The sequence below is a fragment of the Theropithecus gelada genome, chromosome 2 (genome assembly GCF_003255815.1).
Source record: "Theropithecus gelada isolate Dixy chromosome 2, Tgel_1.0, whole genome shotgun sequence".
Lineage (NCBI taxonomy): Eukaryota > Metazoa > Chordata > Mammalia > Primates > Cercopithecidae > Theropithecus > Theropithecus gelada.
In genome coordinates, this window is record NC_037669.1 from 27,157,604 (window position 1) to 27,183,249 (window position 25,646).

At 38.9% G+C, this 25,646-nt stretch overlaps 1 long non-coding RNA gene across 1 annotated transcript in view; it reads right to left on the minus strand.

Moving 5' to 3' along the window:
* Positions 1-803: 803 nt before the first annotated feature.
* Positions 804-25,646, minus strand: part of LOC112618968 — a 122,156-nt gene continuing 97,313 nt past the window's right edge. Inside the window, exons 2-3 of the long non-coding RNA XR_003118151.1 lie at positions 19,457-19,561; positions 804-1,459 (exon numbers count right to left, since the gene is read on the minus strand). This is a non-coding gene — a long non-coding RNA (uncharacterized LOC112618968). The remainder of the gene's footprint in view (positions 1,460-19,456; positions 19,562-25,646) is intronic.

Below are 25,646 nucleotides of genomic sequence, written 5' to 3' on the forward strand. Positions count from 1 at the left end.
CATCAAAGAGACTGTTCCTTTTAGCTGGGGCAAAGCAGTTTATTTTATTGGAGCTCTAACGTGTTAAGGGACAGGTGCTCTATCCAAGGCCACAGAGGGAGCAAATCACTGTTAAGAATGTTAATGTCTAAACCTACTCATCTAGTTTCCACTTCAAGAGACAGTCCCAACAACAGCAATTACTGCATCACCTCCGAAGAAACACACTCTTAAAATCTATTGCACTCACTACATTTGCATGTTTAATTCCTTCCAATACACAACTGGCATGGCTTCAAAGTGTTTGCCTGTGATTGTCAACTTCAAAATGATCTGAAAGTATTCACCCAGCCAATCAGTTTCTGACAGTGTGATTTTCCAGCTTGCCCAGAACAATCTCATTGTGCTCCTGTGAGTATTAAATGTGATAAGGCCCTTAAAGTGCTTAGCCAAGAGTCTAGAGTATAGTAAGAACTGAATACATAGTAAGAACTCAATCTGTATGAGGTATGAAGTGTCTGTACTTTTTAACACATTGTCTTATGCACATTCATCTATTTACAAACAAAAATTCTAGTGTATATGCAATTGGTTGGTATAGTGAATATACAGGTTGGTTTTCTGGGGATTTGTTTTGGTGTTTTACTTTGTTTTTACATTAGGGAAACTGGCATAACCTTTTAAAACATCTTTTAAAGTATTTTTAAAGTCTACCTAATAATCCATAAATGGAAAGGTAACAGTTTTTTAACAGTGTCTTTATTATTTGAAGATTTGGGTAGTTTGGGGTTTTTTTATATAAATAAAACTACAGTGAACATTTATTTTAAAAATAATCTTTATCTGCAAATTTAGTGCTCTATCTCTAATTATTTTCTTTCAGTTTCCACTTTAGTATATTTAACTTGCAAGATTTTCTAAAAACCACACAATGCTGAAGAAAAACAAAATGCAAGTGGATGTAACATATTATTTGGAAGACTATATAACTTGCTTTCTATTAACTCAATAAATTTGCAACTGAAAAATAACTATCTCAAAATTAATTTTATTTCATGGGATAAAAGACATACTCAATTTAATAAGATGTTTGTTCAAGCAAGATGATGACTTTATATGCCACTAATTTAAATTAGAATAAGCTGTATGCAACAAAACATTGCAACTGGTATTTTTGTCTGGCATCCTAGAGAACGAGATATTTTGTCAATTTATTTGGATAAAGGGTCAGGTCAAGGCGGCATTTCTCTTAAGACTAAATATTTAGGTTTTTATGCATTTATGGTATTATGCTAGCTGATAGCAAATTAAAAACTAAGCTTATAAAGTCCACAGTTGCAAGCCTGGATCAGCAAGCAGGCTCTAGAATCCATCCGTAACTGATTCTTCTCACCCATAGATCCTCCTGTTCATCTCCATCCAGATACAACAGAAATTTATGATCCTATCTCCCATGTGACATCTCAGCCACAGCCCCAGTCTAAAAAAGGAAGGAAAAGACTAATTTGCAGGCATTGCTTAGAAGAAAATGTTTTAAAAGCTTGTCAGAATTTAAATTATGTATTCTTTGAATAATGCCAAAGTCCATAATGCAACTATAAAAATAACCATTTATCCAGAATTTAAGTTATGTCACATGTAACCGAAAGAATACTAATTTAATTTAAATGTTTGTGAATACAGGATAAAGATGATAATGCTGATGTAGTTGTTTGCCAGTCTGTGCTAAATACAGTTATAATAAGAAAATAACTAAACATAGTCTCTGTGAAAAATGGTTCACTGTCTTCCAAGCTCTGTGAAGACAAAAGCACCTCTACTAATTTCAAAGAGGTTTTAGATTTGGTCATAAATTAGTATGAACAGAATTTTCTATTTCATTACATTATGTTTGGTAATGTGCCAAAATAATCCAGATTGAGAGATTTCATTATAAATCAGGACAGGACACCAAAAATAGAAATAGCTCACTCAAATATGCATAGATTAAAATATATCAATTTTCCACCAAATATTTATTGAGAACCTACTATGTGTGCCTAACAATATGCTTGACATTAAGGTTCCAGGGAGCTTAAATATATTGTAACAGTACATTATTTCACTATTAATATCATAAATTTGAGCATTGTAGCTTGCAATGACCCATCTGTCTAATTGGATCAGTTTTAGATTAAAAGCTTTCAGATAACTTTATTTTTATGTGTGTTTTTAAATTTTTTATTTGTTTTAATTGACAAATAATAATTGTACATATTCATGGGATACAAAGCGATGTCTTGATACATACAAGGTATAGTGATCAGAAGACTTAAATAAGCATTTTACAGTAATTTACTAGGAAACTTAATTCAGATTATGGCCTTAATGAGTGAAGTTATGTTTTAGAACATCTAATCTCAGCACCTTTGTCCACCTGAGGAAACTTCCAACTATTTCAAGTCTTTGACCATGATTACAGTCAAGGAGAATTTCAAGGGGATAAATGTAAAACAAAACAAAAGGGGACTTTTAATTCCATTTTTAAAAATGAACTTATCAGAAGCAATCTGTAATTTGTGAAGGCAGCAGCTAAGTTTATTTAGAGAATACAAAGTAGATCAAGCAAAATTTTCCTTTTTGCAAAAACTGGGATTTTCCATTACCTGGCTTGTAGTCACACATCACCAGAGTGTGGTACAGTACACAGAATATAGCAAAGAAGCAAACAAAAATGTGGCCCTTACTCTGAAGAAGTTTTCAATCTATTGAGACAGATGAAGTTGTAGAAAGGGCACAAGCTTGGAAAAGTAGCCAAAGAAGGGTCATTCAACTTTAACGAATGGATAATATTCACAGAGGCAAAAAGGAAAAGCTGAAAACAACCAGGTAAGAGAAATATAATGAGAAATATTTTAGGATGATGACGAACAAGGCAAGTTCAGGAAGGCTGAGGGGACAAATCTGACTTGACAGGGGTGTGGGGGTGAGGACCAGGATGGGGCAGATTCGTCAAGAGATTCCTTCATTCTGGTAGGAAAAAGGGCAGAAGGGAGTAAATGAGAACTTACAGCATGTTTGAATATATATGTATGAGAGTGGATATACGGATGGGTAATCTGAACTTGATGCTCCTACTCTACAGACTGTCATATGACTAATGATATCCTCAATGGTATTTCAGAGCACAATATTCAAGCTCCTACCGTCATGCAAATTTTTCCCATAAAATTTGTTGAGCCACCTGAATGTTTATTAAATACTGACACGGACAAGCTTATAACCAAACTAAACAAGTCCAGTATCTTTTCTTCCAGACAGCCTGCCCCATACTACCATCCTGTAATATCCTGGAATCCTAGTATCTAAGACCAATAGTCTGTGCCTCTTACCTCTGGAGACAGAATTCAGATGTTTTACTTAAAGCTAGCAGATATCACAGTTCCTATCAGAAACCTGTTCATCCTACTGAGGGGCTGTCCACTTTCAGTACTACCAAAACTTGAAGTATCAGCTCACCACTGAAATCTGGACTTACCAATAATGTCATCTTTTCATCACTCTGCCCCTCATCCCATAAAAAATCTCCAACATGTAGTCAGGAGACCACCCCTCTGCCTCTATCCCAGAGCTATACGAAACAAGGGTGTCAAAGTTGCAATAGAAGCTACTCAGGTTTGAGTAGACCTCAAATAGCTTCTTCTCAGGCTTCAAGTCTGCCAGTTACTTCCCTGGGTTGGGATAGATTTTATTGACTGTCAATTTATAAACTTCAACCCACCTTACACTTCTGACCACTGGATGAGGCACAGAGCAATCCCACTCCTGAACTGTCATTTTTAACTACACTGTAACTTCAGAAGATTTGTTGACTTCCCTGAAACCAGGAATTGCCCACAATCCCATGTCTACTCTGACAGTATCAACAACATTTAGTTTCAGAGATAAGAGGTTACAGATTTGATTTTTCCTCTCCACTTCTTCATAGCCACCAAAGGGACCTGAGCTCCTCGTGGAAGGTTGCCCACTCTTTTCCACGTGCCCTTCAGTACCACATCTCAACACTTTCATTTTTAAAAATTAAATTCCGCTGGGCGCGGTGGCTCACGCCTGTAATCCCAGCACTTTGGGAAGTTGGGGCAGGCGGATCACGAGTTCAGGAGATCGAGACCATCCTGGCTAACACATTGAAACCCCATCTCTACTAAAAATTAAAAAAAATTAGCCGAGCATGGTGCGGTGCACCTGTAGTCCCAGGTACTCGGGAGGCTGAGGCAGGAGAATTGCTTGAACCTGGGAGGCGGAGGTTGCCATGGGCCAAGATCGCGCCACTGCACTCCAGCCTGGGTGAGAGTGCGAGACTCTATGTCAAAAAGAAAAAAAAATTAAATCAAATTCAACCTTCCCAGATACTTGTCATAGATTAGGAAGAGATCATTTCAGTTGGTACCTAGAAAGGAACAGAAAAGAGAGACAGGCACAGAGACTATTGAAGTCTTAGATTATTATTACATTGGTTCTCTTCTATCATGTTAACTGTGTTTCAACAAGTAGGGTTTAGGGCTAAATGCAGCTAATTTAATAATTATAAAAATAATCTACAATTGATTGGAGCAATAACATGGTGAATAAAAACATTTATTGTAGCTTCATTAAAAACTGGCATTTATCTCTCAAGTTTTTCCAAATGGTGTTTGAATAGAAGTGATATATTTTTAAGTAATTTATTCCTCGTTTAATATGTAGATTTTTATGATGATAAAGCATTATAAAATGTTAAGTAGTTATTTGCTAATCTTCTCAGGGCTGTCACATGAATAATGGTATCCTCAATGGCATTTCAAAGCACAATATTCAAGCTCCTACTGTCATTCAATAACGTCACTTCTCAGGCTGTGACAAATTAAGAAATATGATGCAAATATGTTTTCCAAGATTAAAACAAAAGAAAGCAATTGAAAGAGTGAAGGAAAACTGGCACGTCTTCATGTCTTAAACAGAATCATAATACTGTCTGCTCAAAATCCAAAATAAAGATAAAAATGGAAATTTAGAATGGTACACTAAGATATTCAATATAAGTTGAGTGTAACACCTACAAGTCACCAAGACTTTACCAATTCTATGACACCTAAACATCTAAGCTTAATATCAAAATAACAAGTGACTTAATATTCAGAAAGGAACAGGGACATTTAGGCCACTTTAGTCCCTTCAGTACAAACTGAATACAGCTGTGGATAAAGATTCTCAATTGTTTCCAGTTTCAGAGAACACATTAGGCCACTTAATATAACATCCTCCTGTATTGTTTGCTTTTTTGTTAGCCAAACAAGGCAGACTGATTGATTGAGTCACTCACAGGTATTCATTCCTTCAACAAATATTTATTAAAGGATTATCATGTCAGACAGCAGGCTAGAGGACTTTCCCACATCACTTAATTGAAATTCAACAAGTATTCTGTTATAATGAGGATTAAATGAGTTAATATTTGTACAGCGTTTAAAACAGTGTGTAGCACATTGTAAGTGCTATATGAATGTTCGTTAAATAAATTATGTTGAAGAGTCGGTTGTAACATGATCTTTGTACAAGATTTTGGTTGTTCTATTTCTTCTCTCTTAAAGGTTTCTTTTTTTTTTTTTTTTTTTTTTGAGACAGAGTCTCGCTCTGTTGCCCAGGCTAGAGTACAGTGGCGCAATCTCGGCTCACTTCAAGCTCCACCTCCCGGGTTCACGCAATTCTCCTGCCTCAGCCTCCCCGAGTAGATGGGACCACAGGCACCCGCATCCACGCTTGGCTTTTTTTTTTTTTTTTGTATTTTTAGTAGAGATGGGGTTTCACCGTGTTAGCCAGTAGGATGGTCTCGATCTGCTGACCTCGTGATCCACGCCCCTTGGCCCCCCAAAGTGCTGGAATTACAGATGTGAGCCACTGCGCCTGGCCAAAGGTTTCTATAGGCATAAAAGAACAGCAGGGTCCTAAGATACCAGCCAGGAAGCTAGGCACAGGAAACAACTAAGTCAATATATGCACATATAACAATCACCTGATGGTAAATTTCTCTGGAAAACTTCTATAGGACTGACATAATAGGTTTTATATCACCTTTAAAACTCTTTTTATTTTTTTTTGAGACAGACTCTAGTTCTGTCACCCAGGCTGGAATGCAGTGGTATGATCTTGGCTCACTGCAACCTCCACCTCCTGAGTTCAAGTGATTCTCATGCCTCAGTTTCCCAAGCAGCTGGGATTACAGGCACGCACAACCATACCCAACTAATTTTTTGTATTTTAGTAGAGACTCAGTTTCACCATTTTGCCCAGGCTGGTCTTGAACTCCTGAGTTCAGAAAATCCACCCACCTCGGCCTCCCAAAGTGCTAGAATTCCAGGCATGAGCCACCCTGCCTGGCCTAAAACATTTATTTAGCATGTACTTATGAAGTTGTATACACCAGGTTCTATTCTAACTGCTTTACGTGTAACTCATCTAATTCTCAGCTAACTCTGTGATACCACCATTACTCCACTTTATGGATGAGGAAACTGAGGCACACAGAGGCTCAGTAACTTGCCAAAGTCATATAGATAATAAGTGGTAGGGCCTACATTCCTACCCAAGTACCCAAGTAATCTGGCTCCAGAGCTCAAGTTCGTAAACACTAAGTGAAAATGTCGGCATAGGAAGGGGTCAGCATTTATAAGAACCCTCACAGTCTCTGTCTCCATGAGTCAGCATTGTTCTGTGTGCATGAATTCACTTGTCATGCAACCCCATGATCACAGATTTTACTTTACGAAAAGAGATGGTCAAAGGACACTTTTGAAATATTCTTAAACCATACAAAAAGTCTAAAAGGAAAACTGAGGTGACAGATTATAGTTCAGGACTTAAATCAGTCTCAAATTTGACATGATCATAATTAATCACTTTCGTATCCACACGTATTTTGCAAGAAGACTTAGAATCCATCATGTATTAACAAAGAATGAAGTAAGCGTACCTAGACCCTCCTCAATTGAATAGAGGACATTCCAACTCCTTGGCCCTGGCCCCTGCCCACTGCTCTAAATTAATTCACTATAAATAAGGACATCTAAGCAAACTACAGACCACACAGAGTAGTAACTACCAACAAACATGAAACACTACTTTTCCACACAAGATAAATTGCAACACTTGTGGTGGAAAGTTGTATTGAATTTAGAAATCTGGCTTTAGAAAATACAGCAGAGGAAGCCAACTTTTCTGAAATAGCCAACAATGCAGAAACACTTTAAATGGTATTGAACGCTCCCCAGTTTCCTGAAGACCAAATAGATATTTCAGCAATTTATCAAGAACAATTAATGCTAGAAAACTGCCAATAATTCCTCTGTCTCAGAAAGAACGACCCATCTCTGTATTCTCGCCTTCCAAGAGCATGGCAGAGTTTGTTTCTCAGTTCTTCCCACAGTTCAACTCTGATAAGTGAAATAAGGAAGGAGCTAAAAAGAGTGAAGAAATTTTTCTAAAATGTTTACAACCACAGATCCTGCCAACTGCTGCTTCCCCATTAGCCGAGTACATTTTGGGCCACTGAAGCTCGGGTGTCAGCTCCTGGCTTGATGATGATTCGGTAAACAAAGAGACTTCAATATGTTTTATGCCCAAAATGCTCAAAACAGACACAGAGGCTCAACAGGCCTGATGCCTGAGCCTCCTGCTAATGCTCAGCCAAACCACTCTATCAATCACGATTATTTGGTGCCCCCCTCTGGCCTTACTGCAGCAACTTCATTTAGCTTTCCTAAGAAACTGAAAAGAATTCTGAACGGAAGTCCAGGGTGCAATCACAAAAATCTGCCTGCAAGAGAAACCTAGTTTTGTCTGCACTTATAATAATTATTCCAATTCTCAAAGGCAGAGGAAAATTTGGCAGGGCTGACTGCATGCTTTGAAACTCATAACGTTCTTAAGGTGATATAATTTTGCTTTATGTATTTTTAAACATCCCCCAAGGAGATTGAGAGCTCTATCAGTTCCTCGCAGTTAAGATAACTAGGCTACCTGGGCTCTGCTCAGAAGAATAAGTCAATTTACTCTGGAGAAATAATTCTGTGAAACTCAGACAGAGTTAGAACAGCATGCAGTTGAAAACTGTATCAAAAACTCAGGCTAAACAATATTATGTATTAAGGTCATATAATACTTATACAAGTTATTCACTAGCTCTTAGCCAAGTCCCCTGGGTAAGCAAACTACAGAGACAAGAGTTTGTGTCCAGTTCCAGAGAGCTTCCAGGTTCCCAAAATGAGTTTTGTCTCCAAATCCAAGGCCTCCTTCACTGTGTACTCCCCCCCGCCCACCCCCCACCCCACCGGGACTGAGGTGACCATGCTCCTTCTGTTGGGTCAACATTGTCTGATCTGTTTTGGGGACAGTACATACAAGACTTTCCAGCCATGTTATGAAAGGGTTAGGCGAGGGGACGGGACACCTCACGCCCACATTACTGAGAGCGAGTGGAGTAGTGCAAGTGCCAGAGATAGGCCCTATGGGGTTTCCAGAGCAGCTCTGCGGGTGCCACATCCCAACAGGGCAAGATGACAAGGGTAAGTCCAGCTGTGAAGGCAAGAGGGAGAGGAACCAAGGAGGTTCCCGTGGGTCAGAGGAAAGTGACTGTGGAGGAAATCTTTGTCCAGGGCTTTGGGTGTTGGCGTCAGCTCCTCACGCAGCAGGTATAAGACAGATGGAAGGCACATAGGAACGAATACAGGGCATCCCTAACTCTTCCTTTCTTGCCCCTTTCTTCAGAGTTTGGAAACTCAGAGACCTCCAGGATTGGAACATGCAACTGATTCTTATTTGTAAGTGGTGAAAAACAAAACTGAAAAAGTCGGTGAGGAAAAAAGATCAATTAAAATTCAGCTTTGGGATAAGGATGAATTTAGCACCTTTTCTGGAAATCTCTGAAGCAATTACATTTGTACCCAGTAAATATTCTCATTCGGAAAACAATGCCTCAAGAAAGAGAGTAATAAAAATAACCACAATGAGGGCTCTCATTAGTACTGGATCTTATGGAAATCAATTGTTCAGTCCCTCCACAAAAGACCAGATGGGCAGGAGGCTAAATATACACCATGCACTAAACATTATGAGTATCATAGTTTACAAGTCAAAGGGGGCTCTATTGAGGATAGTTCTATTTTCCCTCTATATTATCTGTTAGACAATACCTGATAACAGTATCCAAGTAAATGACAACTTGATAAATAGTAATTTCCAATGGTGAACAGAGGTGACATTTCCTCGCTACAAAAATATTTTCTTTGGCAGATGAGATTAACTGAATAAGAAATCCACTGACACTGAAATCACACAGCCAAATTCCCTATCACAGCACTTATCACATTGTGTTAGTGTCGTTTGTTAAATATCTTTACTTACTTTCCTATACGCTATAATATTTGCTTTTTTCTCCCCAGTGTTTTCAAGGGGCTTGACATACAACAGGCACTCAAACAATGTTTCTTTGATTTCAATTGAATCCCTTTTAAGGCCATTTGCTCACTGATTTAATAAGGGAATAGTAGCCTGAAAGCACATGTTCTGATCTTTCACAGGTAGGTAAATTTTGTTAAAATGAATGAGGGTCTGATCCGAAAAATACTGAGGAATTTTACATCAAATGTTTTAGCGCTGTTTCATAAGAAGATAGAAATTCTGGCTCAAGTGGGTGGTTATCAGTTTCTAATCAGTGATCCTATTTTAGCACCCTCAAAGAGGAACAAAATAAATTACTTTCTATTTGTGAAATGAAAAAGTAAAAACGTAAAGCAATTTAAACTGAGAATACCTATATAAAGGAAAAAAAAATTGTGAGTCTCAATCTTAGGTTTTAAAATGGATTTCAAAACAGCTTTCCAATACTTCTAAGATTCCTATGAAAAAGATGAGATCAGAATAGGAAGTAACAATTTCCTCCAAAGTATACACATGAAAGTTGGCACAGAAACACCATTTATTTGGGCAATGACTGAAACAGTTGGCCCATTTAATCAGACAAGTGGTTTGAGTTCATCTGGTTTTCACCTGCACAGTCTAGTCCAGCACAGACAAGCCCCCAGCAGGGAGGTCGAAAGAATGCTTTATCCTATCTGATTCAGTGATCCTCTTCTGACATTATGTCCATACTGAAGGGGATAATAATGCATCAGATGATTTCAGGTAACTTACCTCTTCTCCTCCTTCTTACCTAGGAAGTAACATAACTCACCCGTCTCATGTGCAGAGGAGAAGCACAGCCTTGAATCACAAGTAGGTCTGGGAGTAGCCCTAGCAATGCCTCTTGGATCTGGCTTGTCCCATTCAATAAGCACATCTTTCCAAAAGACCAACAGCCCCTCAATGCAGAGACCAGAAATTCCAATAGCATTCTCCTATCTAAGACGTATGCCTATGGGAGCACAGATATTCTTAGGAATAATAACAACTGTAAAATCATGTTTGATTTGATTCTATTTTTTGGCTTCCTGCATACATATTTGGTATGATGCTTGTACCAAATCAACCATTGTACCATCTGTAGAAGAAAATGACATATGCAAGACTGATGACTTCCTTATCCCACTGCCCTATGTTAAAATTAATAAGAAGAAACATTAAGTCATTAAAATTATTCATGCAAGCACAGCCTCTCCCTGCTCTCCACTTCACACACTTTATCATCTGTGAATGACTGTGGACTTACAAGTTTCCAATCTAACTTCCTCCGGAGATCCAATGAGTCTGTCTATATATGGCATGGAAGCTTGCCCCTCTCTTTAGACATTTTATGCAGTTCCGAGGATGCAACAAATCTCATTTGGGAGCTGCACACCATCACCCACATATTAAATTGTCACCCTGAGTAATAAAATTCACAAACTCCATTTCATTTTTTTCATCACCATGTTGCCTGATAATATAAAAAGGTGTCATATACCTTTGATTTGTAGCTTGTGTGTTTGTGAAATAGCCTCTCCACAAACAACCTGATGAAGTCAAGGAAGCTGAATGACTTCTTTTTTTTTAATGCCCAAGTCTATTTCCCTGTAAATATTCATGTGCATAAACATAAAATGTTAAATGGTGTGAAATCTTGGTAATTGCACAAGTAGGAAAAAGTCATAGCATGATTGTTCTGAGTAAGGTAGAAATTTCTAGACTCACTGCCTGTATCAAAAGCAGTGACTCCAAATTACATAGGCACGTATGGCATTTCCAGACCTTTGAATAACTGACTAAGATATCAAAAAATGCCACATTGGTCATATGTAATTGAAAAACGGCTATCTGCTCTTTCACAGCTTTCCTTAATTTAGGTGTCTTCTGTGATATGCAAAACATATTTATACCTGATCCATTTTAACAGCCTGTTTTCTAAAGAATATATTTGTAGTTTGTTTTGACAGACACTTGGCTAACAGTCATTCTTCTGCCATTCTTATGTGGGGAGAAGAGAATACCAATCAATCATAGATGCCATTTAGATTTCTGGTAATCTTGTTTCCAGAAAAATAATAGAGATTTTGGTAGTCATTTGTGTTGAGATCACTGGCTAGTCTCATCATTATTCATCAACTTGATTCTCCATGGAGTGATTTTTAAAAGTCGGAAGTGTCAGACTCTTTCAAGGATATGACGAAATACCTAGGCTTCGCCCCTAAATAAAATAATCATAAACACTATTTTTTGTCTATAATCTAAGGGATTCAAAGACTTATAAAGTTGATCAACCATGGATGATTTCAGGTGAACAATCTCTGCTCTAGGATTATGATTATATTTGTCTTTAAAACATCATTATGGTGGCAGTGTGAAGAACAGGCTGAGCTAGGAGCAGACAGGCTGCAGGGACGGTATTTGCCATTTTCATTACAGCCAGTGAGTGGTGAGGGTGATTTGACCAGAGTGCAGGAAATAGAAAGTAAAAAAAAAAAAAAGACAGAGAACAAAATCAACAAAACCTGGAGATTGAAAGGGGTTTTATATCTATATAGAAAGGAAGGAAAAAGACCTCACTCCTTAGTCATGTCTGACATTTTTAAAAAAAGATCATGAAGTGGAAAATCAGCCCTCCAAAGTTTTAAGGCTTTTACTGGTATATCTTTATTTTGCATGAAAATAACCCTTTGATAACTAGTAAATAAGCAAGTAAATTGACAACTAGTAAATAAAGACTATCTGCACAGAATATGCTTTTAGTGATTAGATATATTTGCAAGTTGATTTTTTCTAGAATTTCTAAAGAAGGTTAGTTTCACGTTCATCTATAGGCCATGTTCTACAACACACTCATTGCACTTACAGTGACTAGAAAGGACAAATATAAAGTGTAATTGCTTTAGAAGGAGTAAGTAGTAGAGTATGTTCTTCACATAACCAGTGAATGTGGCAAAGGAAAATTAGCAAACAAAAGCATCATAAATTTATTTCAAACAACAGTAGATGAATATGTACATCTATTTCTTCTCTGTCCTGAAATAATGATATTTCCCCAAATAACAATATGAGAATTAAAATATAAAAGGTGCAAGTTCCAAGGGGAAGAAAATAATATGACTACCGAAATTGAAAGACTTCAATACTTTTTTAAAAGATAGAAAACAGATAGAGGATTAGTAACAGACTTAATATAGGAAAGAAGTATGAACAGTGTTCTACAAAGAGGATGCCTTGAAAGATTCTGCTTTTGAACTATCAAAATAGTTCAAATAGGAGTAATATGTATATGATTAAAAGCAGAGGCATTAATTAAAATTCTGTGTGAAAATATTAGATCAGGCTGGGCACCATGGCCCACACCTGATGCCAGCACTTTGGGAGGCTAAGGCTGGCAGATCACTTGAGGCCAGGAGTTTGAGACAAGACTGGCCAACATGGCAAAATCCCGTCTCTACAAAAAATACAAAAATTAGTCAAAGGTGGTGGGGTCCACCTGTAATCCCAGCTACTTGGGAAGCTGAGGCACGAGAATTGCTTGAGCCTGGGAGGCAGAGGTTGCAGTGAGCCAAGATCATGCTACTGCTTTCCAGCCTGGGTGACAGAGCGAGACTGTCAAAAAAAAAGAAAGAAAAAAAAAAAAAAAAAACCTCTCTCTCTCCCTATATATATATGCCACTCTCAACTATCCTTGGCAGTTTGGTGGTTATCCCTCTTACATCTCACCCCCACCATTACTGCTTCCTTAAAAGACAGAATCTGAAGGCTTCAGATTTAGGGTACCTAAGTAGAAGGCAGGAAGGTGGGAACATGGAGCTGACAATAGGACTGAATAAACAAAGTTTCACAGTGAATAGTAGATCCAGCCTCAGCCTCCTTCCTCCTCCCTTCTTATAGAATGCTAGAGCTGGGCTTAAAGCCCCACTCCAAGATAGTATATGAGAGGATGCCTCCCTAGAACAAATAGTCCCAAGGAAAAGACACCTTAAATCTGAAGAGTCCTAATGAAAGAGCTTAGTTGCCCTGGACTACCCTCTAAATTATCAGCAAATAAGTTCCCTTGGCCTGCAGCGTTCAATCAACTTTCTATTGCCTCAATCTTAAAACATGACTGCCACAAGTATTTTAGAGAAACCTCCAGCAGAAAAACATTTAGAAATAGGGGAAAAAAGAAAAAATAGGAATACAAAGGAAGACGAGGCAATGCAGGGTTTAAGAAGCATTTTTTTAAATCTGCCATTACTATTCTCTGAGAAATGAGTTTATGTCAGTAACAAAGAACAGAATACTATTTAAAAGGAGTAATAGAGACAAGAAGCTCTTAAAAATTAAAAACAGGACAGCTAAAATTTAAAATAAATCAATAAAAGGAAAAGGGAAATATTCAGTTTTGTTTCAAATATGCCTTTTTTGGTTGGGTTTTGCACCTAAGAAACTAAATATCGCCCCCTCTATTTACCCCTAAAAGACATTTTGTATATTACACGAAGAGATTCCCAGGTCATTAGATTATATATTCATAATTTGGGGTTTTTTAAAATGAAATTCTTAAGAGCATATGCTTGCCTTGTAACCAAGCTCAGGCTCAGCTACTCACCACTTGCAAAAGCAATAACAAGAACGAAGTGCAGTGAAAAGGAAAGTGACTTTATTTTCCAAAGCTAGCAATGGGGATGCAGCTGGCTTACGCCTCTAGGAACCATTTCAAACTTCAGGCTGGGAAGAGGGGCTTACAAAAGGGAACTTGGAATGGGAGGCATGAGGGAGGGAGGCTGAGGCCAAGGTCTGCATGTTTTGTGCTATCTGAAGCCTTGGGCCATCTGGAGCACAGGCTGGTGTCATCTTGGCACTGGCCGGGCTGTTGACTAACTGCCTTGAGGTAATCTCTGGAATTTGGCAGCTGGGTCTCTATGCTTTGTCTGTTTTAAGATTAGCCCCCTGGAACTTCTAAGTAAGCACATAATTAGATACAAGCATACAGTTAGATAAATGTGCACGGAGGTGAGGGAGTGTATGGCAGGAAAGGGAGGGACATGGTGTTTCAAAGAAAGTACATTCCAAGGTCATATTTTAAGACTAAGGAGAAGAAAAAAAAGGGTTTTGCAGTAAGCTTCAAGGTTATATCTTGAGACTAGGGGGGAAAAGCTTTAAAATAGATTTTCAGGCTAGATTGTTCAGCTTTACTGCCTGGATTGTAAATTTTTGTAGGACAGAAGTCAAAATTCCTCAGTTTACACATAGGTTTACAGAACCTGGCACATTTTTGATCCTCACTAACTGTTGTAAGAAATCCTTTTTGGAAATATTCTTAATTATTCCAAACATGTCTAAATCTTTTAGGATGGAAGAAGCAGGAAGATATTCAAATGAGTTTAAACATATTACAGGGGATCTACTAAGAGAACAAGAAAAATCATCACTATTTTTGAATAAATAATGGTAGTAAAACAGAAGAGGAAAAATAAAAGATTGTACTTCAAAGTGAAACAATAAAAATGTGAAAATACTAAGTTAATCAGCAAAGAGTGATGTTATTTAATTAACACAGCATTAAGATGGATGCCCTGAGTTTTTCTAATATCATACAACAAATATTTATCAATGGCTGACAATGTGCTAATCACTGTGCTAGATGTGTTTGAAATGTAGAGATGAAAACAATAGAGGATCTCTCTTTAAAAAGCACAAAGTGTAGCAAGACCAGATTAAAGCAGAATATGATAATCCCTTCTCTTAGAGGACATACAAGCACTGTATACACATTTCAGGCTAGAGAAAAAATTGGTTGGGATAAGATTTTAGAAAAATTCAACTTAAGCAGAACCTTGAAGACAAGTCAAGAAGACCAGAACAAAAAAGATATTTTGAGCTGGGATGATAAACCATTGCAGTGTGCCCAGGGAATGAGGTTTTGTCTGTGATGGCGAGAATTTCAGGGCTAAAACCAGGAAAGTTCTAGGCCCTCAGGAGCATTGTGCACCATATAAAAGAGTTTGGAGTATAATCCTAAATCAATGCAGAAACATTGATGGGTTTTTCCTCAAGGAAGGGAAACATTCTGATTTGTCTTGGAAAGATCATTCTGACTGCCCTGTGGAAGGTAAATTGGGAAGCTAAGACAGGAGGAAAGTGAACTGGTCAGGGAGCATCTATACTAATTCATGGACAAGAAGACAGAGAAATATGGAAGCTTTAATGAGGATATTGGGGGAGAGATAAATTCAACAGATATTTAGGGAGTTGAAACAATAGTATTTAAACACTTATATATGAAGGTTCTGTAATTACTCTCATGTTTCTGGTTTAATAGCTCAGCAGATGGAGGTTTCATTTCTCAAGAATGGAAATATAAAAGAACAGACTTTGAGTGGAGATGTTTAGGGAGGGGAAGATCATGAATTCTGTTAGATGGGTTGAATATAGAAGCCCCATAGAACATCCTAATCGAAGTAGCAGGAGGTGCATATTTTTAATGTACTTCTTGTACCCATGACTCAGCTTTAGGATGGAGACAAAGATTTGTAAATCATCAGCATTCAGGTAGTGGAATGAAAATAAAATAATACTAACCAATATTTAAATGGTAAGGAGAGGAAAAGGAGCCCAAGGATATGGAGTAGAAGATTCCAGTGAAGAAACAGAACCTCCAAGCTAGACTGCTGTCAAGAAACAATGGTAGGAAAGAGTTTCAAGAAGGAAATTATTGGTTAGTGTATCAGTCAGGGCTCTCTAAAGAAACAGAACAAATAGGAGATAGATGATTAGATAGATAGATGACAGACATATACAGATACACAACTGTATACACAGATAGACATCTATATCTATCTGTATAAAGAGATTTATTACAGGAATTGGCTCACATAATTATGGAGGCTGAGAAGTCCCATAATCTTCCATCTGCAAGCTAGTAACCTAGGAAACCCCAGTGTATAGTTCCAGTCCACGTTTAAAGGCCTAAGAACCAGGAGTCCAGATGGTGTAAACCCCAGTCTGAAAGCAGGACGAGATTAATGTCCCAGTTCAAGCAGGCAGAGCGAGTTCTCCCTTTCTCCACCTTTTTGTTCTGTCCAGGCCCTCAACAGATGGTAAGATGCACAGCCACACTGGGAAGGGCACTGTGCTTCACTCAGTCTCCGAATTCAAACACTAATCTCATCCAGAAACAACCTCACTCTGTTGTTTCACACCAGAAATAATGTTTATCCAAATATACGGGGACCCTGGGATCCAATAAAGTTGACATAAACAATATGTGTCAGTTTCTAAAGCTTCCAGGAGATCAAAATCGTAAGTCCGAAATGTACCCAAAGATCTTGTTGCGCTGGAGTAAATTAGAGACCTTTTCCAGTGCAAGTTTGGTGTCAAGGTGGTGACTAAAACTTAATGATCGTAAGAAAGAATGTCAGAAAACAAGGAAAGAAATTATAGGCTAATCTTTCAAGAAGCTTGGCTAAAACAATATAACATTTGCCTCCTGCCTCAGAAAAATGAAACTGTTAGAAATTAGGAGTCATCTCGATGCTGCCAACAAACTCAGCATTTTTAGGCATCCCCCAACCCTCTCTACAATACCTTTGGCTGTACAACTCTGCAATCAATAAAATGTGTTCAGTGAAAGACCCAAACAAAAGAACTATCATTTTTGCATCACATTAACATATATTATAAATCAAAGTTATAGTTAGTTCAACTTTGCTAAGAAAAACTAGCATTGCCTGTGGTATAACCAAGGTGGTAAGAAGTGGTTGCTACCATTCAATATAGTCCATGAGCAGCTCTACAGGCAAAAATGAATTTTTCAGGTGATTTATTCAGCTTAAGTTTCTTAAACATTGTACAGTACAACAAATTCTTTGGAGTCTAGTCCAAAAACAAATAGGAATCTGTAAAAATTGAAGCAACTGCCCTTGATTTCTGGAGATGGACTCTCTGACGTCAAATGGGATTTCTTTTCCCAAACTGAGTCACCAGAATTATAATTATGTTTTGGTAAATTGTCTCCAAATCTGCCCTTACTATCAGATTATAGAAGTCTGAATAGGGCTAGGGTATGTTGCAATAACAAACAATTCCATAGTTTTGATGACTTAAACAAGAAAGATTTCTCTCTTATTCATGTCCATAACAGGTTAACAGGGGGTTCTGTTCCTTTTAGTTATTTAGAGACTCAGGCTCATAAAGCAGTCACAAACATCACATTCAAACATCACAGAGTTAAAGGGTGCTCCAGAGAGACTTGCAATTAACCAGAGACTAACCAAAGTCACCTTTGCTCATGAATATTTACTTAAAACTAGTCACATGGTTCCCACACAGATACAATAGAACCATGAAATCATGGAATTCAATCCTACCATGAGCTCAAAAAGTGAAGAGATGGATATATTGTGAGAATTTTGATAATGACAACCATGTGAGAGCATTCTGGCTACACCTGTGTCTTCCCAAAGGTATGTAAATACACACCAGCATACACATGTACATACATATGCGTAGCAATAAGAAATGTCACCTGGGTGGTGTCTACCTTTGAATATTGTTTCTTGTGTCAGCACATTTGCATCATTTTTTAGTTTATCTACTCACATGGCCTAATCAAACCAGAATCCCTCAAGAAATCCAAGATAGAGTTTTAAATATTACTTTAAATGGGGTTATCTGTACACACAAAAAGAACAATCACACCAAGAAGACAGTATACTTTCTAAAATATGTAAATAAAATTATTTTCTATGAGAATAATTGGGTAGGCCGGGCGCGGTGGCTCAAGCCTGTAATCCCAGCACTTTGGGAGGCCGAGACGGGCGGATCACGAGGTCAGGAGATCGAGACCATCCTGGTGAACACAGTGAAACCCCATCTCTACTAAAACTACAAAAAAAAAAAACAAGCCGGGCGAGGTGGCGGGCGCCTGTAGTCCCAGCTACTCGGGAGGCTGAGGCAGGAGAATGGCGTGAACCCGGGAGGCGGAGCTTGCAGTGAGCTGAGATCCGGCCACTGCACTCCAGCCTGGGTGAAAAAGAAAAAACCCGTATCAAAAAAAAAAAAAAAAAAAAAAATAAGAGAATAATTGGGTACTATGCTGCTAAAGAGAAGCAGTTCACACATTTCACTGGCAAATGAGTACCTGTTTTTATAAAGGGATAATCAAGGTTTAATTTTTGCTTGGAAAAACAGAAAGAGAAATATTTGCACAGACTGCTACTGCCACAAGTCTTCTCCCTGAATGGCTTCCTCTAGCTATATTTTTAATTGATTGGCTCCTTTCCAGACATCTTTAGATTACGTAGTGAAGTACTAGAAAAAATGCAATGTTTTCACCTTGAACTTCTAGTAAAGATGCCTTTAATTTTTTTTCTAAGCCTGTTGCTTCCCAAAGCCAGACAAGTTTTCTTTTGTGGCAATCAGACATTTCCTCAGTAAATGAGGAATTCTTAGCAGCTTACAAATTAATTATACAATGAAATTATTAATGACACATTTGAAAATTTTATTTGTATGCTTGTACCAACATTTGTTTCTATACGACATTTTCTTTTTTCTCTCTCTCTAATTAACACCTTCCAGTCTCTCTGGTTAACTCATTGTTGCTCTTTTATCCCATTCACAACTATTTTGAGGAGGCTAAGTCCTATTGATAATTCCATGGTGACATTCATTAGTTTTCTCCTGACTAATTTATTTAGAGCCAATGAGTCTGAAGTAACCCTTTTCCTAATGCAAGAACCTGTCTTTTAGAGCAAAGCTTCCATTCTGTATTTTCTTTCTAAACCAGGGCACGTCTCCAAGCATCTCAAGGGAACAAGTTTCTAGAATTAGTTTTGCCTCTTCTTTTGAACTTTAAATTGAATCAGCTTTCCCTGAGCTGCCCTTTTGGTGCTAGATTCTTGTGCCACTTGGATTCTTGTGGATTCATGCATAGTCTAAATTTGTATAAATTCCTTGTCTCAATCTGATCCTGCTGCTATAACAAAATATCTTAGACTGAGTAATTTATAAATAATAGAAAGTTAATTCTTACAGTTCTGATGAAGGTGAAGTGGAAGATCAAGGTGCTCAGCAAGTTCAGCATCTGGTGAGGGCCCAGTCTCTGCTTCCAAGATAGAACCTTGAATGCTGCATCCTTCTGAGGGGACAAATGACACAGAGAGAATGGAATAGAGTGGAATTATCTGAGAGATAGTAGAATAGAGTATGACTAGTGTGAGCGTGATTGTGTGGGACCATGTGTGAGTGTGACTGAGTGTGAGTACGTGTCAGTATGACTGTGTGAAACTAGGTGTATTGGAACGGTGTGGGACCTTATATGAGTGTGACTAGGTGTGAGTGTGAGTGGGTGGGACCATGTATAAGTGTGACTGAGTGTGACTAGGTATGCATGACTATGTGAGGCTAGGTGTATTGGAACTGTGTGGGACCATGTGTGAGCATGACTGAGTGTGACTAACTATGAGTAGGACTGTGTGAGGCTAGGTGTACTCGAACTGTGTGGGACCACGTGTGAGTGTGACTAGGTGTGAGTGGGTGGGGCTGGGCATGAGTGAAATAAGTGTTAATAAGTGTGGGTAGGACTGGCTGTGCCTGAAGTTTGTGTGACTGGGTGTGACACATACCCAGTGTGTATATGAAGTGTGTGAAGGGCACTGAAGATGAATGAGACATTGCGCCTGAGAGGGAAGGAGTTCCTGAGGGAGTGACTGCATTTGAGGGACTGACTGTGCAACTGTGAGTGAGCTGACTCTGGTGTACATATGGGTTGGGCTAGGTGAGAGCGGGTAGGATTAAATGGAGGGCAGTGGGGTGGCTAGTCAAGAGTGTGAAGGAGTGTGAATGTGAAGGGAACGACCAGGAGTGTGAGTGAATGGAACGGGTGTATATGGTTGGGCGAGAGTGACTGGGGCTGAGTAAATGGAGGACACTGAGTACAAGTGATTGTCGGAAAGTGGGGACACGAGTGTGGATGATTGTGAGGCTGAGTGCACACCCCAGGCACGTGTAAATGGAACTCAGTGTGTCTGTACACACGCCAGTGCCACTGGAGATCAGCAAGGAAATGGGCTGAAATCAAGCAGGCATTTATGGATTAGGGGACACAATGAAGTTGGAATCAAAAGCAAGGAAGCTGCTAACCTGGCAGACGCCAAAATGACACAATCATTTTGTGGAGTCAAGGAAAAGAATTTTTAAAACTCATAAGAACAGGAGGACAAGGTGAGAGAATTAGGTTCTCACATAAGCACTTGGGCTCTATCAGGACAGAAACCAAGTAAATGCCTGGGTAGCTGATGTGACATTCTACCTACAGAGAGAAACGTTCCTAAATGCCTATTCATAGAGAACTGACTAATTCCAAGGCAAGGATCCCTCCGTGCTCGCTTATGAGACTAGGGAGATGATTGAAAGCCCATTCAGGGTGAGATGAAGTTTTGATAAAAGATAAGTCATTTAGTTAATTGAGCTTCTTATTGTATCTCTCCTTGCCTCCAAAATCCATAAAAACTTCAAAAATTTAATGCAACACATCAAAGAGGTTTGGCTAGGCGGCCCAGTCCTTGAAGTCTTGCCTTTCCTTCCATCCCAGAGCAGTGTGCATCCTATTCTGCTATGGGCTGCCCCTGTGAAGGCACTGAGTGTGACTGTGTGTGAGTGGAACAGTGTGGGACTGCTGGGAAGATTAGTCTGATAAAAACTACTCCATTATCGGAGCCTGTTCTTTTTCTTTCAGGCTCACTTATGTTACAGAACTAATTTCTTACAATTAAAAATGAAAGAGAGACTGTTTGATGAGTAAACAAAGAAACTAAACTCAAAGATTGGGTCATACTTCTACGTTAGGATAATAAGGATTATAACTTATAAGTTGCATAAAGATTATTTAGAAAGAAGTTGTGTCAGCTGGGCACAGTGGCTCACACCTATAATCCCAGCACTTTGGGAGGCCAAAGCGGGTGGATCACCAGAGGTCAGGAGTTCGAGACTAGCCTGGCCAACATGATGAAACCCGCTCTCTACTAAAAATATTTTTAAAATTAGTCAGGCATGGTGGTGGGAGTCTGTAATCCCAGCTACTTGGGAGGCTGAGGCAGGAGAATCGCTGGAACCCAGGAGATGGAGGTTGCAGTTAGCTGAGATGGTGCCACTGCACTCCAGCCTGGGCAACAAGAGCAAAACTCTGCCTCAAAAAAAAAAAAGAAAATAAAGAAGTTGTGTTTTTCATATATAGTAAGTAACCAAAATATTAGTATGTCTGCTAGATAACATTCTATTGAAATCAAGGAATACAATATAATGTATAATATATAATCATCTAAGTGTGAGAGGAGCTGAGTAAATGGAGGGCTGAGTAACTGATAAATCAAAGGTTAGCCAAGTTTCATACCATGGATGGACTTCCAGAGGAGTCTAACAAGCCCCTGAAATCATATGCAAAATGTGATTATGCCTTTTTCTGGATGGAGTATACATAAACTGTTCAGAATCTCAAAAGGAACCTCTGACCACCCCCCCTCAACCCTAACCTTGTGAATTGCTATTTTAGAGATTACTCACTTGTACAAACACTGAGTTCCTTGTGTGAATTCTGTCTTAGTGATTTCACTAAAGCTGTTCCTGCTGCTTTTGCTAGTGCTGATTTTGTCAGAAGCCTCTAGGCCTTGAACTTTTGAAAGTTACAGAAACTTTTGCAGTGGGGATCCGCCATCTTGTCTAGCCACCATCCGGGACACAGACATGGCTTCTGTTCTTGAGTCTCTATTAAATGTTTCTTTCTAAGAAACTGGATTTGTCATCCTCTTTCTTTAGCCTGTCAGCTGCCATGGAGTTGGGGATAGGTTTGCATAGACCTGGCCACCACGAAACATGTGGCGAGCCAGATCGGGAGCTGAAAGACTAAGAAATGAGCAAAGGGAATGAAGGATCCATGGGGGAAGTCCTAGGTGGCTGTCACTTCCTGGAATGGTGTGGCTCATCTTTCAGACACTTATGGATGAGTACAGGACATGTCAAAAACGTTGTCACATTTAGAGAGATTGTCAGCGGAAAGCTGTCCATCTCATGCACTACAGAAGGGCGATGAGCAGCTGCTGCAGTGGATGGCTGTTTCTGTGGGATGCTTTTGTGACGATGAGCGCCCCACTAGCATCAGAAGCAAAAGTAAAATGGCTTGAGTAGGAATTACAATTAGGAAAAAGATTTTTTTTTAAAGAGCTCTGGAGTCAAAAGTCAACTTAGTGAAAACGGGTATTTGGGGTACATATGTATACACGTGTGTTGTTATAAGGCCCCTGTTTTTTCTCTGTTAAACTCTGTCAACTGAATTCTGTTTCTCCATTTGCTTCTGCCTGTCCCTCTTTCTTCCTGCCACCCTCAATGCCACATAAAAGACCTAATAAAAAGGAATTTCTGACAGCCTGGACTCCCTTGGGAGAAAACAGAAAAGGCCCCACAGACTCCTTTTTGGGAGGAATCTGTTTTTCTTAATAGAACCCCAAGAGTTGCAGAGCAGACAGATTCTTTCCAGGTCTAAAACTCTTCTCTCTTTTGTATCGTGTTATCTGATTTCTTTGGCTTTGGCGGGGATGTGAGTGTTCGCCTTCCAATAAATATTAGGCCCTAAAAACTGCATACTTTGTTAGCCCTTTTCCTTAAAGGGCTCCATTCTGAAGTCAGTGATTGAATTAAGAAACAAACTGGCCAGGTGCAGTGGCTCACGCCTGTAATCCCAGCAATTTGGGAGGCCAAGGCAGGAGGACTGCTAGAAGTCAAGATTTCAAGACCACCCTGAGGAACAAAGTGAGATCACATCTCTACACAAAATTTAAAAATTAGCTTGGCTCAGTGGTGCATGCCTGTAGTCCCAGCTATTCAGGAGGCTGAGGTGGGAGAATCACTTAACCAAGGAGTTCAAGGCTATAGTGAGCTATGATCACACCACTGCACTCCAGCCTGGGTGACAGAGAAGACCTTGTCTCTTAAAAAAAAAAAAAAAGAAAAAGAAAAAAGAGAGAGAGAGAAAAAAGAAACTAAACTGAAAATAAGATGTATCATACGCATGTGATATTTCACTATGAAAATATATGAAAGAACTCAGAGAAAATAGAAATGCCTTTTAGCTCCTGCGACTTTAGTAATCTTTGGTAAATGAAACTAGTTTCCAAATGTTTTTCAGTAACTTAAAATCTTAAAGTCATATTATGTTATATTAAAGAGTCCTAGGTTATTCACTGGAAATTAGGGTTAAAATAATAGTTAATACATGTAATTAAAACTACTAGATATAATTCTATATACAGAATGTATAAAGTAAGATGTGCTTTGGTAAAGAAGGTTATAAAGGAACACAGATGTATGGTTTTGGCTTAAAGGAAAAATAATTTTGCCTAGTTTAGAGGTTATTTAAAGGTTGTTTCAAATGAAGGAAAAATGATATGGATAAAATTAAACGGATAGAAAGGAAAAGGATAAAGGGTAGAGAATGAGGAGATTTTGATTCCTAGCTGGCCACATGGTCACCCCTGGTATGGAGCAGCAGCTGTACGGCATTCAGTTACTAAAGGTAAAAGTTAGCAGAGGAATTCAGAGATGGATCAAACTTTGGGAAGTTGGTTCTCTGACTGCATTAGGAAAGGCATACAAATAAGCAGAAAGGGCAATATATAATTTGTTATTGTTATCTCTACTAGCTGAAATGAAATTAAAAGAGAGCACTGGGTTGGGCCTTGAGGCTGAACCAAGCTCTGATGTGAGTCTGTCTGAGCTCTGGCCATTAGCCTCAAAACTACCCATGAAGGGGAAAATTATGGCGGGGACAAAAGAAAGTACCTCTGAGACCTGTGGTTACCATGAAGGTAGTCAGGACTTCAAGGCTACAGTGAGCTATTATTACACCACTGCACTCCAGCCTGGGCAACAGAGCAAGACCCCATCTCTAAAAGAAAAAAAAAAGAAAGAAAGAAGAAAAAAAAAGCTCAGTTGAAAACAAGATGTGTCGTGTATATAATGTGTATGTGTGTGAGTATCTGATATTTCATGTGAGGGAAGGGCAAAACCAGGTAACCACTGAAACCAGAAGGTAAAATGTGAAAGAACTGGTCTATTTTGAAGATCGATATTATCCGCTTCCTAAGGAACCTTTACTGAAATGGATTGTGAGAGTGATAATTTAGGGGCAGTATCTTTGGTTTTAAATGCTGCAGAGCAGAAGAGCATGCCTCGGTTGATGCAGGACCCACAGTTCACTACTGGACAATCACAGGTGGGTATATATAATCCAGATACACAGGAGGCTACTCCAGAGGCAATAACTGGATAAAAGACATTTGTAAGGTCTGTGTACCCTGAGAAGGGGGATTTCCCAAATTCCCTATAAATGCCCAATTGAGCACCGTAGATGAAGCAACTGATATGCTTTGTAAGCAAGCCAGGTGGAACTGGCTTTATGATGACAGGGATATTCACCTGCTGAATATGCCCTTTACCCAGGTCATGTGAAGCACTGCGGTGAAGGGGGCCCCTCCTGCACAGGCACACCATTGCTGCTACAAACCGAAAGACAGTTCAGGAAGCCGTATCAAATGTGCTGGTTTAACTTCCCCTCATCTGTCTTACAGACACTGATTAAAAACATTAGGATAATTAACAAGAGCATGAGGAAAAGCAATTTATATATTCCAAGGACTCATCCTAGGAAGGTGAAAATTTTTAACTGCTTATTAAAAAGTAAAGTGTATTTTTTAAAAAAGTTAATGGGGGTGAAACTAAGAGAAAAAAGAAGGGGAGGGCCATGGGACCCATCCCAGCAGGTTGGGAATCTTTAGTTGGTTACTAAGAAATGGAAAGAAATAAATGGAAATTTATGAGGCAAAACAAAGACCTTAATACACTATCACAGGTTGAGTGGACCAAAGAGACCCCTGCTGGGCCCCCAGTATAAGAGAGCCCCAAAACAATTTTCTATATTTACCCCAGATTGGAGAAATATATTTTTTAAGAAATCAGAAGGCAAAGGTTATAGTAAGAAAGCTGACCAACAACTACCTGGGCCAGTGTTGAGGCAGGTAAATCAAAACAAAGACTGACAAAAAGGCCTGAATTCCCCGGCTCAACGCCCTGCTGGGAACCCAAATGCTTTTTCACCAGAGGGTAAAATGGGAGTGGAAAAGAGAAGTTCCTGGGACCAGAAGATAAAAACATAAGGGTTGATAAAAGCTGAA